This window comes from Gossypium arboreum, chromosome 6 (assembly GCF_025698485.1).
Source record: "Gossypium arboreum isolate Shixiya-1 chromosome 6, ASM2569848v2, whole genome shotgun sequence".
Lineage (NCBI taxonomy): Eukaryota > Viridiplantae > Streptophyta > Magnoliopsida > Malvales > Malvaceae > Gossypium > Gossypium arboreum.
Genome location: NC_069075.1, coordinates 66994178 through 67013315, shown reverse-complemented (window position 1 = coordinate 67013315; position 19138 = coordinate 66994178).

Sequence of the window (19138 nt, the reverse complement as noted above, 5' to 3'; positions counted from 1 at the left end):
GAGCTCCTCGGCTTTGCAAGCTCGCTCGACAAGTACCACAAATTCTCGGTTTCTAAAATGCCAACATACGACTTTATATCATCATTCGTCCATCTTCGAAACGTTTACACATCACAACTTCTGAAGAAATGCATTCTCGTGCGTACCGGCTAAGCCTCACAAATTTTCGTTCATAGTCGGTAACCGACATGGAACCTTGTTTAAGTTCAAGAAATTCCTTCCGTTTTTGGTCAATGAATCTCTGACTGATATACTTCTTTTGAAACTCAGTTTGGAAAAACTCCCAAGTTACTAGCTCTCAGGCTGTGAAGTCAACGTATTCCACCAATAGTAGGCAGAATCACGTAGCAAGGAGATAGTACACTTTAGGCACTCATTGGGTGTGCAAGATAGCTCATCGAGTACCCGGATAGTGTTGTCCAACCAAAATTCAGCTTGCTCGGCATCATCGCTGTCCGTAGCTTTAAATTCAGTAGCCCCGTGTTTTCGGATTTTGTCAACTGGGGGTTTATTTGACCTTATTTGGTCAGTTGCCGAAGGTATTGTAGATGCGGGGGTGGCATTAGTCGGGAATGGAGGTTGTGGAACAGCCGTATTAGTTCGAATGTATTGGTTGAACCAATCATTCATCACGCTATAGAAAGCTTCTCTAGCTTCATCAATCGGATTACTAGCAATAGGTTGAGAGTCCGCCGGAGCTGTCCCTTGTGCGGGAGCAGGCACTACACTCTCAAGATCATCAGCTACCGCTCGGTCGGGATCGGGATCCATTACTATAATAAACACATTTTTTTAATTGTCAGAAATCACCACACTATCAAATAATCACATAATGGCATGTATAGCTAGACCCAAACGTATTACGGTAGTCCTAGAATCGACTAAACCGTAGCTCGATACCAATAAAATTGTAACACCCGTGCACCGAGACCGCTGTTGGAGTCGGACACGAGGGTTAACAGACTTAATTCACTTATTTGCACATCCATTTTAAATTTCAGACGAGCTGGCTAATCGTCCTTGTCACCTTAAAAATCATATCTCGAGTTCCAAAACTCAAAAACCAGTTCCGTAAATTTTTCCTGAAACTAGACTCATATATCCATCTACAAATCTTTTTCTATAATTTTTAGTCGAGCCAATTAGTACAGTTTATTAGTTAAAGTCTCCCCTGTTACAGGGTTCGACTATTTTGACCTTCATGCATTACGACTTGGATATCTCCCTGTACAGGGCTTCAATACTGATTCTGTTTGTTTCTATAGAAACTAGACTCGAAAAGGAATCTATACATATATGGAATTACTTCTAATTATTTCTTGTAATTTATAATGAATTTCCAAAGTCAAATCAGGGGATCCAGAAATTGCTCTGGCCTTGTTCCACGAAAACTTAAATATCTCTTAAAATTCGACTCATATGACCGTTTCGTTTCTTCCATATGAAAGTAGATTCATCAAGGTTCGATTACATAATTTATTAACTATTTAACTCCATTCCTACTATTTTTAGTAATTTTCAAATTCACACCACTTCTTTGTGTCAAGATCGCCTTTAGGGTAGACTTTACCTATTACATAGTTTCCATAATTTAACTAACCCTTTAGCATATATAGCACAAAACATGATTGTGATTAACCATTCCAATGGCCAATCGTTGCCAAGCATATCCACACCTCTCAATAACCATATACATACAAGATGATTATAACATTATGCTCAAAATATGTATATAAGCCATTTTCGCATGGCTATCCAAATTTGTACAATACCGAAAGGTACATGACCAACATCAAAAAGGGTAGTCCTATACATGCCATTTCAAAGTTCAACCAAAAGTGTACCAAAAGGGGCTTTGATAGTGTGGACGACTTCGACTTCGACAATCCCGAGTCCGATAGCTGACGAACCAAAATCTATAAAACAGAGATTCAAAGAAATGGAGTAAGCATTAAATGCTTAGTAAGTTTTGAGCCATGAAATTAGACACAACTAAAGCGTAGCATTCATATGGCTAAATGGATAATTTCATATGCACAAATTCTCAATATCATACTTACTTCACATTAACAACCCTTATATTCATACACAAAAGATCAACTTAGCCAAAGGCCGGTAGCTCATTTATCGACTGAGCGAATACTATTTGTAAGGGATCAACTAATTCAATGCATATACGAAACATACCTCATCGCTGGGATTTTACGAGCGTATTAATTGAAACTATTACAGCAAGGTCGTTCATTCCCAAGCCAAGTACCTTCGGGATTTAACCGGATATAGCTACTTGCTCGAATGCCTTAGGGACATAGCCCAGATATAGTAACTCGCACCAATGCCTTCGGGACTTAGCACGGATATAGTAACTCGCACAAATGCCTTCGGGACTTAGCCCGGATATAGTAACTCGCACAAATGCCTTCGGGACTTAGCCCGGAACTAGTCACTAGCGCAAATGCCTTTAGGACTTAGCCCGGTTATCATACAAATATTCATGCACATATCAATAAATCATGACACATCCATATTTCATTTTCATAATTAGAGTTCAAACACAAGTCACGTATTAAGCAATCCCATTTTCGGCTCACTAGCCACATACAAACAACATGGTTTAGTTTGCTTTATGACACTATCTCTATGCACATACGGCTACCCGTCATACGTATAGACTAATTAACTCAACATATAATTCAAGTAGGATCATCATATCATCGTATATTTGTTATGCTCATACGTCATGACTTAATCAAATCGTAAACTAAGTCTCATTACTCGAAAACTTACCTCGGATGTTGTCGAACGATTTCGATGGCTATTCGACCACTTTTTCCTTCCCTTTATCGGATTTAGTTCCCTTTTGCTCTTGAGCTTAATTTAACAAATAAATTGATTTAATCATTTGAGCATCGAAAAGAGGAACTCAAGGTACTTAGCCCATATATATATACATTAGACATTAAAGTCACATACATATGAAATCATGAATCAACTCAACATATTAACCCACACTTCCTTTTAGCCGATTGTCTAAGCCATGATAAAAGCATCAATATGCTTGCCTCTAACCGAATACATGCAACACTAATCTTCTTCCTATGGCCGAATATGCATGTCTATGTTGAGGCCGATTATATGCTTAATACTTCCTACAAGTATGGTTACTTGTATTGATTATATATCATCTTATTTCAAGTTCAAAACTCGCTAATACGCATATATACACTAGTAATCAAATACTAACATTTTGCACTTCACCTTACTACCATTTCACATCTACTTTCTACCATGGCCGAATGCATCAAGACACCATACCATTCAATTTTGGTCATGGGTTACACAAAGAACTTAATGTCTAACTCAAAATGCCAAAAGAAAATCAAAGAGTCATCAATCGCCATCACATGTATCATTACAAAGCTTCACACTTAGCATGCAAATGACATCAACATAAATCCACCTTAGTCAAACTTAACTCATCTTCATGCCTCGTCACCACAACATCAAACATCAACCAAGAAGACAACACCCATGGCGAATATCATCTCCATCTTATAGCAAAGATTTAAACCGTGGGCTAGGTAGAACTCAAACTAACAACTAAAAACATGCATGAATCTCATGGACAACATCAAACATACCTTAGTCTAGCAAACCACCGTAGCCGATTTTCTCCAAGCTCTTTCCTTCCTTTCTTTCCTCTATTCGCCAAAGATGCTCAAGAATGAACACTTTTTTTTGTTTTTTCTTCAATTCACGGCAATGGGGGGAAACATGGATGAGGCAATTTTTTTCATCACTCCTCCTTTGCATTATTATTTTATTACCCATACTCCTTATTTTATTTTTCCTAACATAAATCACTAACATAACATGTTTATGACATGTTTTGCCCATAACATTTTGTCCTCCTTCCTTGTCATGGCCGGCCACTACTAAATTAAGGGGGAAATTGACATGCAAGTCCACCCTTTTATTACATGCACTAATAGATCCTTATAGATTAACCTATCACATTTCAAAAGTGTCACACATAAGTCCTATTAGTGAATTCACATGCAATCGACTAAATCGAAGCTTAAAACTTTCACACATTCATATTCACATATTTTAGACAATAAATATGATATTCAAATAATTTGGTGACTCGGTTTAGCGGTCCCGAAACCGCTTTTCGACTAGGGTCACTTTAGGGCTGTCACATGTACACCTAAAATGATCATCCTTATGAATTGACGGTTAATGGATATTCCATCAAGATTTCCTAGACACTCAATGGGATTAACATAAAATACATGTACAAAATGAAATGTTGAATGATGAGCTCATCTAAGATAAATTACCGTATTTTGTTATGTGACTAACTCATTGGTTAAGTGCATGTGATAGGGAACCATTTCATACTAGTTGGTTTTCTTATCTATTATGGATGTATGCTAATTACTTGGTAAGCTCACTTTCCAGTTATTTGAGCTTACTAAGCATAAAAATGCTTACCCCTCTCTTTTCCCTGTCTTTCAGAGCTCGAGAACTCGTAAAGGTTGGAAGACGGTTTGAGAGTCAACACACTGTCAACTAGTCCAGCTTTGGTACATAGATACTTTTTTTTGTTCAATGGCATGTATAGGTATTTTTGGGTCATTTTGTCATATGTGTCATTTGGCTAGCAATGTAAAGGTTTGAATGTTATGTCTATTCATTCTTTGTATGGCCTTAATATATGGCCTGTATTGGTGTAGGTTGCTATCCTACTAATCATGCAATTTTTACTTGCTGAAATGATTACATGGTGTATGATGAATGGATACGATAAATGTGACCAATTCATTTGAAATTGGGAGGATCATAGTTGGCAATGAGTTAAAAAACGAGCCAAATCTGATACTGTGATTAATGAGACTATAATCTTGAATACAAAAAGGGTAACCTAGCATGTGCAAAACCAATGATATGAGGTTTACATGCAATTGACAATTATGATAGAACTTGAGTGCGATTAGGGCATGTTAGATATCAGTAGAAGCTATAGATGAGAGTGGGCAATTGAGGGTGACCAAAGGATTGAAAAGTAGCCTAATAAGGTCCACACGGTAGACACACGGGCGTGTGTCCAGGCCGTATGTGACACACAGATCATCGTTGGGCATTTGGTATGACTGTGTGTCCCCTGTACCTAAAATTTTAAGTTAGTGCCGGACACGGGCTAGACACACAGGCATGTGTTTTGGCCATGTGAATCTAATAGAATACTCAAGTTTTGGACACGGGGTGACCACACGGGCGTGTCCCAATGCACATGGGCGTGTGTAACACCCCGTACCCGAGACCGTTGCCGGAGTCGGACACGAAGTGTGAACGAACTTAACTCATTTATTTATACAGTTCATTTTACCATTTCCAGACAAGCTGGCCAACTGCGTCACTGGCACCTTAAAAATCATATCTCGAGTTAAAAAACTCGAAAACTAGTTCCGTAAATTTTCCCTGAAACTAGACTCATGTGTCCATCTACAAATTTTTTTCTAGAATTTTTGGTAGAGCCAATTAGTACAGTTTATTAGTTAAAGTCCCCCCTGTTTCAGGGTTCGACTACTCTGACCTCTGTGTATTACGAACCAGATATCTCTCTGTACAGAGATTCAATGACTATGTCGTTTGTCCCTAATAAAAGTAGACTCAATAAGGAATCTATACATATAAAGTATTACTTCTAATTATCTTTTTAGAATTTATGGTGAATTTCTAAATTCGGGACAGGGGATCCAGAAATCGTTCTGGTCCTGTTTCACAAGATTTTAAATATCTCATACAGTATAGCTCGCATACTTGTTTTACTTCTTCCATGTAAAAATAGACTCATCAAGCTTCGATTCCATAATTTATCCATTATTTAATTCCGTTTCTACTATGTTTAGTGATTTTTCAATTTCACAACACCACTGCTGTCTGCCTCTACTATTAGAGTAAATTTTTTTTTCTATTAGAGTAATTTAGCATGCATATCACCAAGTATGATCATGACTAGCCATACCCAAGGCTAATCATTACCAAGCATTTCCTTACTACTCAATAACCATATCATGAGTGTAACACCGGAAATGATTAGCCATGACAAACGGCATAATAATTAAATAGACTTTAATTGTTACTTATAACTAAGTATCATAAGACCCAATTCAACTTAACATTTATGCCATTTTCGCATGGCTAAAAGTATACATACCAAAGTTCAAACAAAACATAATAGCCTATACATGCCGAAATGTTCTCTTAGACCAACTAAGAAGAAGATACCAAAAAGTTGCAAGCTGGTGCGATGACTTCGACGGTGATCCCGAGCACACAAAAATGGATCAAAGGAACCTAAATAAGTGACAAATAAACACACCAATGAGTATATAACTCAGTAAGTCGTAAGCATTACATACCGTATAATTATAAGAGATCATAAGAGAAGCAAATAATGCAAAACAAATCAGTTACTCCAACTATACCGAGCTATGCTATCATTTCTTAGAATTTCGATTCAATCTCATGCCAAGTCCTACAATCAAATCAAACACCAAAACAACCCAATTGATTTAGACCCGATCCCTCAAAGCATGGAATTTTGATGCACTAGATAAATTTGTACCTACTTAGTACATGCCTCAAGTTCGATACTTTAGTTACTAGTTCTACCACTTCGTTCTTTCACGCTCATTTTATATTATTAATCGAATTTGCACACATAGTGCTCGTCACACTCGCACACATAGTGCCATAGTACACCGCACACTCAGTGCATTGGATTTTCTCTTATACCTCAACACCCAAATCGGCACACATAGTGCTACTTAATTCCGCACACATAGTGCCATATTTTAACTCATTTTGATAAGGAAATTTACTTAATTTAAATAGCACATATGGTCATATTAATAAATAGGAAAATTATTCCAAGAGAACTCCTAACGAAAGGAATCCTTTTATGATTCACTAATATTATTTATATACAAGCTAATCAACCTCACAGAGTGCTTAAGGACTTACCTTATATTGGATGAAATGATTCCCAATCGACTACTCGATTATCTTTGCTTTGCCTTTGTTTGATTCTCCCTTTGATGTCTTGATCTAGAATAAATACATTTAGTAGTTTAATTTTCTTGCTGGATACTTATGTGTATAATTTAATGGTTTTCACTCCATTTCACAACTATCCTTGTTCAAAATATCAAAACCTTAACCAATATTCGATTAATGCTTCAAGGCGAATGTATTATCACTATTAAGGTAACCTAGTCTCAAGTATTTTTAATTCTAATGTACAACATCATGAATCAACTCAACCTTATAAGCCAATATTACTCCTTCAATCGATTATAGAGAGTTAACAAAAATATTATCACAAACATACACACCTATATGGCGAATATACCAAATTAAATTTAACCTTACTTATGTAATTACCTATAAGTTATTATACATCAAATTTCATACATTTAACCTTTCAATGCCTATTAACCATTCTTTTGATCTTAACCTAAAATGACAACTCCAATACTCAACATTTCAACCGAATTATCTCTATCACCCGAACTAAAATTCGCACCTTAACTTCATACATTTTTTTTTATAACTTTCATAATTCATTCGGCCCCATCAAAGGACCCCTTTAACATACAAGGAAAATAATCATAGAGAAAGAAATTAACATTCTAATTAGACTCAATGTAACCGAATGTACCAAGTGCTACTAACCTACTTATTCAAAAATCTTCATTCCATACTATCATCCCCCTTTTATCACATACAACATGAAAATGACCTCCAATGTTAACACTTAGATTCACCGCATGATGCCCAAACCACCATAAAAGCTCCAACTTTCTTAACATTACCAAGAGTGCATCCAATTACTAACTTAACCTATCATAAAACTAAATCAACAATTCAAAACTTACCTCTTACTAGCTAAAGAAGAATGCCGAATTTCTTTTGGTAAGTTCCCCTTATTTCTTCATCTCTTCATTCGGCCAAGAAGAACCGATTTCTTCTTTTGTTTTCATCACATTTTCATTCTTTTTTTTTTCTTTTATTATTTCCTTTCTTTTACATAAAATAATGACCACTTCATGGAAATTTACCACATATTCTAATATATGCTCCATCATGGCCGGCCACTATGTATAAAAAAAGGAGTATTTGACATGCAAAACCATTATTTTCACTACATGCTTTAATAGGTCCTTATAGATTAACCTATCACATTTCAAAAGTGTCACACATAAGTCCTATTAACTAAATTCACATGCAATCGACTAAATCGAAGCTTAAAACTTTCACACATTCATATTCACATATTCTAGACAATAATTATCACATTCAAATACTTTGGTGACTCGGTTTAGCGGTCCCAAAACCACTTCCCGACTAGGGTCAATTTAGGGCTGTCACAGCGTGTGTATGATCTCAACATGGGCGTGTGAGGTATTAACCTATAAGTTTTCCTCAGATCTTTAGTTTGGTTACGAACCTTTCTCAATGTTTATTTAGGGCCACTTAGGCCCAAAATTGGGACACTACAATGTTAGTGGGTTTGTTTTGAGTTGAAACGAAATTTTATAACCCGTATTTTTTGTTTATGCTCGTATATATGTCTAATAATGCCTCATACTTGTCCCCGATCTCGGGTACAGATAAGGGATGTTACATTTAGTGGTATCAGAGCTACGGTTTAGTCAGTTCTAGGACTACCGTTAGAGTATTGGATTTCACTATACATGCCACTACTTGAACATTAATAGTGTGACATCTTCTAACCTTTTAAATTGCTTTTGAATATAGTAAACGTCTTCCAATGAAGCATAAGATGAGTTCGAGGGAGCCGAGAGCCATGCTCCAACTACCATACATCAAACTATTTCTAGTAGTAGTAGAAGGTCTATGTCTGACGGCCGGGAAGAGGCCAAGGCCGCCTTCTTCGAAATGATGGATGAGTGGTTTGGGGATTACTTGAGGAATCACCCTAACATACCACGACCTCCCCCACCCTCTAACCAACTTAATGAGGAAGTACCACGAGGTATGGTACCTATGAGAGTTGGTAATGCCTCTGTAGACAAGCTTAGAAAGTATGGGGCTGAATAATTTAGAGCTAAGGTTGATGATGATGCTGAAAGAGCCGAGTTCTAGCTTGAGAATACTACACGAGTATTAGATGAATTGTCGTGCACACCTGAGGAGTACTTGAAGTGTGTCGTGTCCCTCCTGAAGGTTACTGCATACCACTAGTGGAAGGCTGTATCTTCCATGGTGCCGAAGGAAAACATTACTTGGGAATTTTTCCAAGCAGAGTTTAAAAAGAAATACATCAGTCAGAGGTTCTTAGACTTAAAGTGAAAGGAGTTCCTGGAACTCAAACAAGGAAATACGACTGTAGTAGAATACTAAAGGGAATTCGTAAGGCTAAGTCAATATGCAACTGAATGGGTCCAAATCGAGCCAAAAATGTGTAAACACTTCGAGGAAGTCTGAATGAGGAAATCAAGTTGTTGATCGGGATTCCTGAGATACGAGAGTTCGCTGCATTAGCTGATCAGGCCAAGAAGGCTGAGGTGCTTAATAATGAAAGAAAGCAAGCTAAGAGAGAAGCTCGAGTTTCGAGAAAGAGGTCCAGCGGTAAGATGCTCTCATTTCCTACGAAGAAATCAATGAGCCAGCATGAACACTCTACTTCATCGGTAAGATATTCGAGTAAAGCAAGAGGCTCTAAACGACAAAATCAGAGGTCTTCCTCCCCGTTGGTGACTAGTGTGGGGAGTGTAGATGATCGAAAGCTGAAGTGTAAAAGTTGTAACAAATTTCACTCTGGAGAGTGCCGAATGAAGAGCGGTGCATGTTTCAGATGTGGTTCTCTTGATCACTTTCTCAGAGACTGCCTAGAATGAAATGAAAAAGAAGTGGAAGTGACTCCGAAGTCGAGTACTCCCATTACTTGAGGTAGACCTCTGAGGTACCCTAAAAGTGCTAGTTGCAGTCGAGTCACGGCCAAAGACATTGCAAAATCAAAGGCTCGAGCCCCGGTGAGAACATACACAATGCGCGCTCGAGAGGAAGCCTCTGCTCCCGATGTCATCACGGGTACTTTTTCTCTTTTTAATACATGTGTTATTGCTTTAATTGACCCGGGGTCGACGTATTCATATATTTGCATGAGATTAGTGTCTAGTATGAACATACCCATTGAACCTACGAAATTCATCATTAGAGGGTCGAACCCACTAGGCAAATCAGTCCTGGTTGATAAAGTCTGAAAGAATTTTCCTTTGACAATTCAGGGTCATTGCTTTCCGGCTAACCTTATGTTATTACCATTTGATGAATTTGATGTAATACTTGGTATGGATTGGTTAGCCCTTCATGATGTAATTGTAAATTATGATAGTAAGCATATTAAATTTAGATGCCTAGATGGTGAGATTCTACGGGTCGATTAAAGAGAATTGGGTTCACCGTCGGTGGTAATCACGGCAATGGTTGCTCAGAGATATATGAGGAAAGGGTATGAAGCCTACCTTGCATTTGTATTGAACACTAAGGAAATAGAGTTGAAGATTGAGTCTGTGCCAATAGTATGTGAGTACCCAGATGTGTTTCCAGAGGAATTACCTGGACTACCCCCTGAAAGAGAAATAGAGTTTGGCATTGAATTGATACCAGGGACAACTCGTATTTCAATTTCTCCGTATAGGATGGCACCAACTAAGCTGAGAGAGTTGAAAGCACAGTTGCAAGAGCTGACAGATAAAGGTTTTGCAGGGCCGAGCTTTTCACCTTGGGGTGCTCCTGTATTATTTGTTAAGAAGAAAGATGGTTCGATGTGGCTATGTATAGACTATCGATAATTGAACAAGGTAACTATCAAGAATAAGTATCCTTTGCCAAGGATCAATGATCTCTTCGACCAATTGAACAGAGCCACTATATTTTCTAAGATAGACCTGAGGTTTGACTATTATCAGTTGCGAGTTAGAGAATCAGATGTGCCTAAGACAGCTTTTAGAGCAAGGTATGGTCACTATGAATTTCTTGTCATGCCATTTGGGTTGACGAATGCACCAACCGTATTCATTGATCTAATAAATAGAATCTTTCGGCCATACTTGGATTAGTTTGTCGTTGTGTTCATTAACGACATTTTGATTTATTCCACTGATGAGACAAAACATGCGAAGCATCTGAGAATGGTGTTTCAAACCTTACGGGTGAAACAATTATATGCTAAGTTGAGCAAGAGTGAATTTTGGCTTCGAGAGGTAAGATTTTTGGGTCACATTGTTTTTGTTGAAAGCATTCGAGTTGATCCAAGCAAAATCTCTACTATTGTCGATTGGAAACCGCCTAAAAATGTAACCGAGGTTAGAAGGTTTTGGGGCTTAGTTGGTTACTATCAAAGGTTTGTAAAAGGATTCTCCATGATAGCGACTCTAATGACAAGGTTGCTATAGAAAGATGTTAAGTTCAAATGGACAGATAAGTGCCAGCAAAGTTTCGAGAAGTTGAAAGCATTGTTGACTGAAACTCCAGTCTTAGTATTACCTGAGCCGAGAAAAGAGTTTGTGGTCTACAGTGATGCATCCTTAAATGGACTGGGTTGTGTACTCATGCAAGATGGCAAGGTGATAGCCTATGCTTCGCGGTAGTTAAAGCCACACGAGAAGAATTATCTGACACATAACTTAGAACTTGCAGCTATTGTTTTTGCCTTGAAAATTTGGAGGCATTATTTATATGGTGAGACTTGCCGCATATTCATAGACCACAAGAGTTTGAAGTATTTGATGTTTCAAAAAGAATTAAATCTGAGACAGCGGAGATGGTTAGAATTAATTAAGGACTATGATCAGATCATTGACTATCACCCAGGAAGGGAGAATATGGTCGCCGATGCATTGAGTAGAAAATCCTTGTTTGCATTGAGAGCCATGGATGCTTGACTGGCATTGCTCGATGATGGTTCAGTTTTGGCGGAGCTTGAGGCCAGACCAACATTTCTTCAGGAAATTTGTGATGCCCAGACTAATGATAGTGACTCGCGAGCTAAAAGAGTTCAAAGTGAGTCGGGTATGAGTCATCTTTTTGGGTTGGTTCCAATGGATGTTTAATGTTCATAGATAGGGTTTGCATGCCCAAAAATGATGAACTTATTAAGAAAATTTTTCGAGAAGCACATGATAGTTGTTTGTCTATCCATCTGAGAAGTACCAAGATGTACAATGGTTTGAAGAAAATGTACTGGTGGAAAGGCATGAAAAGAGACATCTCCGAATTTGTATCGAAGTGCACGATATGTCAGCACAAAGCTGAACATCAAGTACCTTCAGGATTGCTACAACCCGTAATGGTTCCCAAATGGAAATGGGACATGGTTACTATGGATTTCGTGATAAGATTACCATTGACCCCGAAAAAGAAAGATGTTATATGGGTTGTGGTGGATAAATTGACAAAGTCAGCTCATTTTATTTCGATAAGAACAGATTTCTCACTTGATAAGTTGGTCGACTTGTATGTATCTGAGATTGTGAGATTACACGGTGTACCGCTGTCGATAATTTCAGATAGAGACCCGAGATTTACTTCGAGATTCTAGAAAAAGTTACAAGAAGCTTTGGGTAAAAAATTAAATTTTAGTACAACTTTTCACCCACAGATTGATGGTCAGTCTGAGAGGATGATAGAAGTCCTTGAGGATATGTTGCGATGTTGCATCCTCGAATTTGAAAGTAGCTGGGAAAAGTACTTGCCATTGGTAGAGTTTGCCTATAATAATAGCTTTCAAATGAGTTTGAAGATGGCACCGTATGAAGCTTTGTATGGCAAGAAGTGCCGAACTCCATTGTATTGGACTGAACTCAAAGAGAGTCAGATTCTTGGAATTGACCTGATCAAGGAAATTGAAGAAAAGGTTAAAGTGATTCGTGACTGTTTAAAAGCGGCATCGGATAGGAAAAAGCCATATGCTGATTTAAAAAGAAAAGAAATTGAATTTCAAGTCGGAGATAAAGTATCCCCATGGAAAAAGGTATTAAGATTTGGCCGGAAAGGCAAGCTAAGTCCGCGGTTTATTGGACCATATGAGATCATTGACAGAGTTGGACCATTAGCTTATCGATTGATATTTCCACCTGAACTGAAAAAGATTCACGATGTGTTTCATGTATCCATGTTAAGGCAATATCGATCAGACCCCTCTCATGTAATTTCACTGATTGAGATTGAAATCAGACCGGACATGACTTATGGCGAGGAACCGGTTAAGATTTTAGCTCGTGAGGTTAAACGGCTGAGAAATAAAGATGTGGCTTTGGTAAAAGTTTTATGGCACCGACATGGTGTGGAAGAGGCTACATGGGAGCCAGAAGAAACCATGAGAAGTGTGACAGCCCTAATGTGACCCTAGTCAGGAAGTGGTTTCGGGGCCACAAAACCGAGTCATAAAAATAATTAGCTGTCATATTTGATGCTTATTATATGTATATATGCATGTGTGAAAAATTTCATATTTGAATTTTGTTTAATTGTAGGTGAATTTTAGTAAATAAGACATATGTGAGAAAATTATGAAATGTGATAGGTCAAAACATAAGGATCTATTAGTGCATGAAATAAAAAGGGGGGACTTGCATGTCAATTTCCCCCCCCCCAATTAGTAGTGGCCAGCCATGACAAGTATGGTGGACCACGTGTGATGGGCAAAAACATGTCATAAACATGTTAAGTTAGTGTTTCATGGGAGGTATGATAAAATAAGGAGCATGGGAATAAAATAATGAAAGGGAATATGATGAAAACAAAGAAAAAAAAAAGTGTGTGGTTGTTCCCCCATTTTTGCCGAAACTAGAAAAAAAGAAAAGAAAAGGAAAGGCTTCATCCTTTGGTTCTTCTTGGCCGGTTTGAAAGGAGGAAGAAGAGAGGTTTCGGTCACCTTGAGCTTAAGGGGAGGTTAGTATGTTGTGTTAAATTCTTAAGTTTTAAACTTGTTTCTAGTTAATTAGCTAATTTCTTACACAAACCATGGCAAAAATTTTGAAATCTCGGTGATGGCTTGAACATTCGGTTTTGGTTGTTGAAAGGAATAAGTTGGAGGTTGGATCATGTTAAGATTCGGCCTTGTACATAAACATTAAGAGTTTGATGTTTTTGTGATTTTTGGAAGGTAAATAAGGTTATACACAAGATAAATACTAAGATTTTGGTTGACTTGTTTTTAGTGAGGTTCGGCCAAGGACCTTATGTGCAAGTTAATTCGGTTTAAGTAGAGAAAACGTGACGGGTAGATATGAAGTAATGTGTATATTGGTTCGGCTGCTAAGCAAGGAAATAATTGTTAGTAACATAGTATCTATGCACTTATGTATATATATATGTATGTACAAATAACCTATTTAGCTATGGATATCTAAGGTGTTAAATAATGAAATTCTTGATGACTTGGGTTAAATAGCATTCGGCCAAGGACTATATGGGCTTGCTAATTCAGTTTAAGTGAAGAAACTATGATAGAGAAATATTACTAAATTGTGGACTTTGACAATGTAAATGATGCATTTGACTTGTGTACCGACCTAGGACGATATGTGTTTCTATATGAAGTTAGATGGTGTTGATGAAATTCAGTAATGCATGATGTTTAAATAGTATTGAGCAAGGTCATTGTACTTAAATTGTATGACATACATGTATTGAATGGAATTGCCCAAGTGAAAAATAATTAAATGAATTTATTTGTTTAAATTAAGCTCAAGAGCAAAGGGATCTAAATCGATAAAGGGAAGGAAAAAGTTGTCGAATAGCCATCGAAATCGCTCGACAACATCCGAGGTAAGTTTCGAGCAATGAGACTTAGTTTATGATTTGATTAAGTCATAATGTATGTGCATAGAGATAGTGTCATAAAGCAAAGTAAACCATGTTGTTTGTATGTGGCTAGTGAGCCAAAATGGGTTTGCTTAATACGCGACTTGTGTTTGAACTCTAATTATGAAAATGAAATATAGATGTGTCATGATTTATTGATATGTGCATGAATATTTGGATGATAACCGGCTAAGTCCCAAGGCATTTTGCGCTAGTGACTAGTTCCGGCTAAGTCCCAAGGCATTTGTGCGAAGTTATTACATCCGGCTAAGTCCCAAGGCATTTGTGTGAGTTACTATATCCGAGCTAAGTCCCAAGGCAATTGTGCGAGTTACTATATCCGCTATGTCCCAAGGCATTGAGCGAGTAGCTATATCCGTTAAATCTCAAGGTACTTGGCTTGGGAATGAGCGACCTTGCTGTAATAGTTTCAATTAATATGCTCGTAAAATCCCGAATGAGGTATGTCTCAGATATGCATTGATTTAGTTGAGCCCTTACAATTAGTATTCGCTCAATCGATAAATGAGCTACCGCCTTTGGCTATGTTGATCTTTTGTGTATGAATATAAGGGTTGATAATGTGAAGTAAGTATGATATTGAGAATTTGTGCATGTCAAATTATCTATTTAGCCATATGAATGCTACATTTTAGTTGTGTCAAATTTTATGGCTCAAAACTTACTAAGCATTAAATGCTTACTCCGCTTCAGAAATCTGCTTTTATAGATTTTGGTTCTTCACTATCGGACTCGGGATTATTGAAGTCGAAGTCGCCCACACTATCAAAGCCCTTTTGGTACACTTTTGGTTGAACTTTGAAATGGCATGTATAGGACTACCCGTTTTGTTGTTGGTCATGGACCCTTTGGTGGTGTATATATTTGGATAGCCATGCGAAAATGGCTTATATATATTTTGAGCATAATGTTATAATCATCTTGAATGTATATGTTCATTAAGAGGCATGGAAATGTTTATCAAGGATTAGCCATTAGAATGGTTCATCATGATTATATTTTGGGCTATATATGCCAAAGGGCTAGTTGAATCATGGAAACTATGAAATAGGTAAAGTCTACCTTAAAGGCAGATGCTGACAGCAGCAGTGATGTAGATTTGAAAAATCACTAAACATAGTAGGAATGGAATTAAATAGTGAATAAATTATTTAATCAAACCTTGATGAATCTACTTTCACATGGAAGAAACAAAACGATCATATGAGTTGTATGTTATGAGATATTTAAGTTTTCGTGAGACAGGGCCAGAACTGTTTCTGGATTCCCTGTTCCGACTTTGGAAATTCATTATAAATTAACCAGAGATAATTAGAAGTCATTCCATATATGTATAGATTCCTTTTCGAGTCTAGTTTCTATAGAAACAAACGGCATCAGTATTGAAACCCTGTACAGGGAGATATCCAGGTCGTAATGCATGAAGGTCAGTGTAGTCAAACCCTGAAACAGGGGAGAATTTTACTAATAAACTGTACTAATTGGCTCGACCAAAAATTCTAGAAAACAAATTGTAGATGAACATATGAGTCTAGTTTCAGGAAAAATTTACGAAACTGGTTTTCGAGTTTTGAAACTCAAGATATGATTTTTAAGGCGACAGTGATGCAGTAACCAGCTTGTCTGGAAAATTTTCAAATGGACTTTGAAAATAAGTGGATTAAGCCCGTTAACCCCTCGTGTCCGTCTCCGGCAACGGTCTCGGGTATGGGGTGTTACAATTTTATTGGTATCAGAGCTACGGTTTAGTCGATTCTAGGACTACCGTAATACGTTTGGGTCTAGCTATACATGCCATTATGTGATTATTTGATAGTGTGGTGATTTCTGACAATTGAAAATTTGTTTATTATAGTAATGGATCCCGATCCCGACCGAGCGGTAGCTGATGATCTTGAGAGTGTAGCGTCTGCTCCCACACAAGGGACAGCTCCGGCGGACTCTTAACCTATTGCTAGTAATCCGAATGATGAAGCCAAACAAGCTTTCTATAGCATGATGAATGATTGGTTCAACCAATACATTCGAACTAATACGGCTGTTCCACAACCTCCATTCCCAACAAATACCACCCCCGCACCTACCATACCTCCGGTAACTGATCAAATAAGGTCAAATAAGCCCCCAGTTGACAGAATTCGAAAACACAGGGCTACTAAATTTAAGGCTACGGATAGTGATGATGCCGAGCAAGCTGAATTTTGGTTGGACAACACTATTCGGGTACTCGATGAGCTATCTTGCACACCGATGAGTGCCTAAAGTGTACTATCTCCTTGCTACGTGATTCGCCTACTATTGGTGGAATACGTTGACTTCACAGTGCCTAGAGAGCAAGTAACTTGGGAGTTTTTCCAAACCGAAGTTTGAAAAAGTATATCAATCGAGATTTATGGATCAAAACGGAAGGAATTTCTTAAACTTAAACAAGGTCCATGTTTGCCATCGACTATGAACGAAAATTTGTAAGGCTTAGCCAGACGCGACGAGAATGCATTTCCTCGAAGTCGTAATGTGTAAACGTTTGAGGATGGATTGAATGATGATATAAAGTCGTATGTTGGCATATTGAAACCGAGAATTTGCGGTACTTGTCGAGCGAGCTTGCAAAGCCGAGGAGCTCAAGATGGAGAAAAGAAAAGCTGATATGGGAGCAAAGGAGTTTCAGAAGAGGTCTTGGGAGGCCCTTTCAACATCATCGAAGAAATTTAGAGATGATTTGGGCCGATCTAGAGACACATTGGGTTTTTCTAGACGAGACCGTGATCGACCCCAGAGTGCACGAGTCACTTGATCGCCATGTTGAAAATGATCGTCGAGACGAATGGAGTGTCGGTATTGCGGTAAATGGCACTCGGGAGTTGTAGATTCCATGACCGCCTCATTACAAGTGCGGTCACCGACCACTTTATCAAAGATTGCCCAAGATTGTCCGAATGTAACGTAAATCGAGTGGGAAACTGGTGCTACTACCGCCCGGTAGACCATCTAGGAATACGGGCAATGCTAGTGGAGGTCAGAGAGGATCTAGAGATGCTACAACTAGATCCGAGGCTCGTGCTCCTGCTAGAGCTTACGCTATACGCGCACGCGAGGATGCTTCCTCGCCAGATATTATTACCGGTATTTTTACTCTCTTTGATACTAATGTGATTGCTTTGATTGACCCTAGTTCTACTCATTCTTATATATGTGAAACCTTAGCATCCAGTAAGACTTTACCTATTGAGTCTACTGAGTTCGTAGTTCGAGTGTCAAATCCCTTGGGTCGTTACATGCTTGTCGACAAAGTGTGTAAGAAATGTCCCCTAGTAATTCGAGGGTCCTGTTCTCCGGCGGACTTGATGCTTTTTCCGTTTGATGAATTTGATGTTATTCTTGGTTTGGATTGGTTGACCGTGCATGATGCGGTTGTGAATTGCAAAAGCAAGACTATTGATTTGAGGTGCACAAGTAACGAGATAATCTGGGTTGAGTCTACGAACTTAAAGGGGTTGCCAGCTGTAATATCATCAATGTTGGCTCAGAAATATGTAAGAAAGGGGTGCGAAGCATACCTTGCGTATGTACTTGATGACAAGGAATTAGAAAAGAAACCCGAATCTGTGCCGGTGGTTTGTGAATACCCGGATGTTTTTCCCGAAGAATTATCGGGTTTACCACCCGTTCGGGAGGTAGAGTTTAGTATTGAGCTTGTACCTGGGACTACGCCAATTTCGATAGCTCCGTATTGTATGGCACCAACCGAGTTAAAAGAGTTGAAAGCTCGGTTGCAAGAGTTGACGGATAGGGTTTCGCCGACCAAGTTTCTCACCTTGGGGTGCACCAAGATTGTTTGTGAAAAGAAGGACGGAACCATGAGGTTGTGCATCGACTATCGTCACCGAATAAAGTGACAATAAAGAATAAATATCTCATATCGATATTGATGATTTGTTTGATCAACTAAAGGGAGCCTCGGTGTTTTCAAAGATAGATTTGAGATCGGGTTATTACCGCCATGAATTCGAGATTTAGATATACCCAAAACCGCTTTAATCGAGATACGGTCACTACGAATTCTTAGTGATGCCGCTTTGGGCTCACTAATGCCCTCGCGTATTTATGGATTTGATGAATCGGATCTTTAGACCGTATTTGGATCGGTTTGTAGTTGTGTTTATCGATGATATTTTGGTCTATTCGAGAAATGAAACCGATCATGCTGAACACC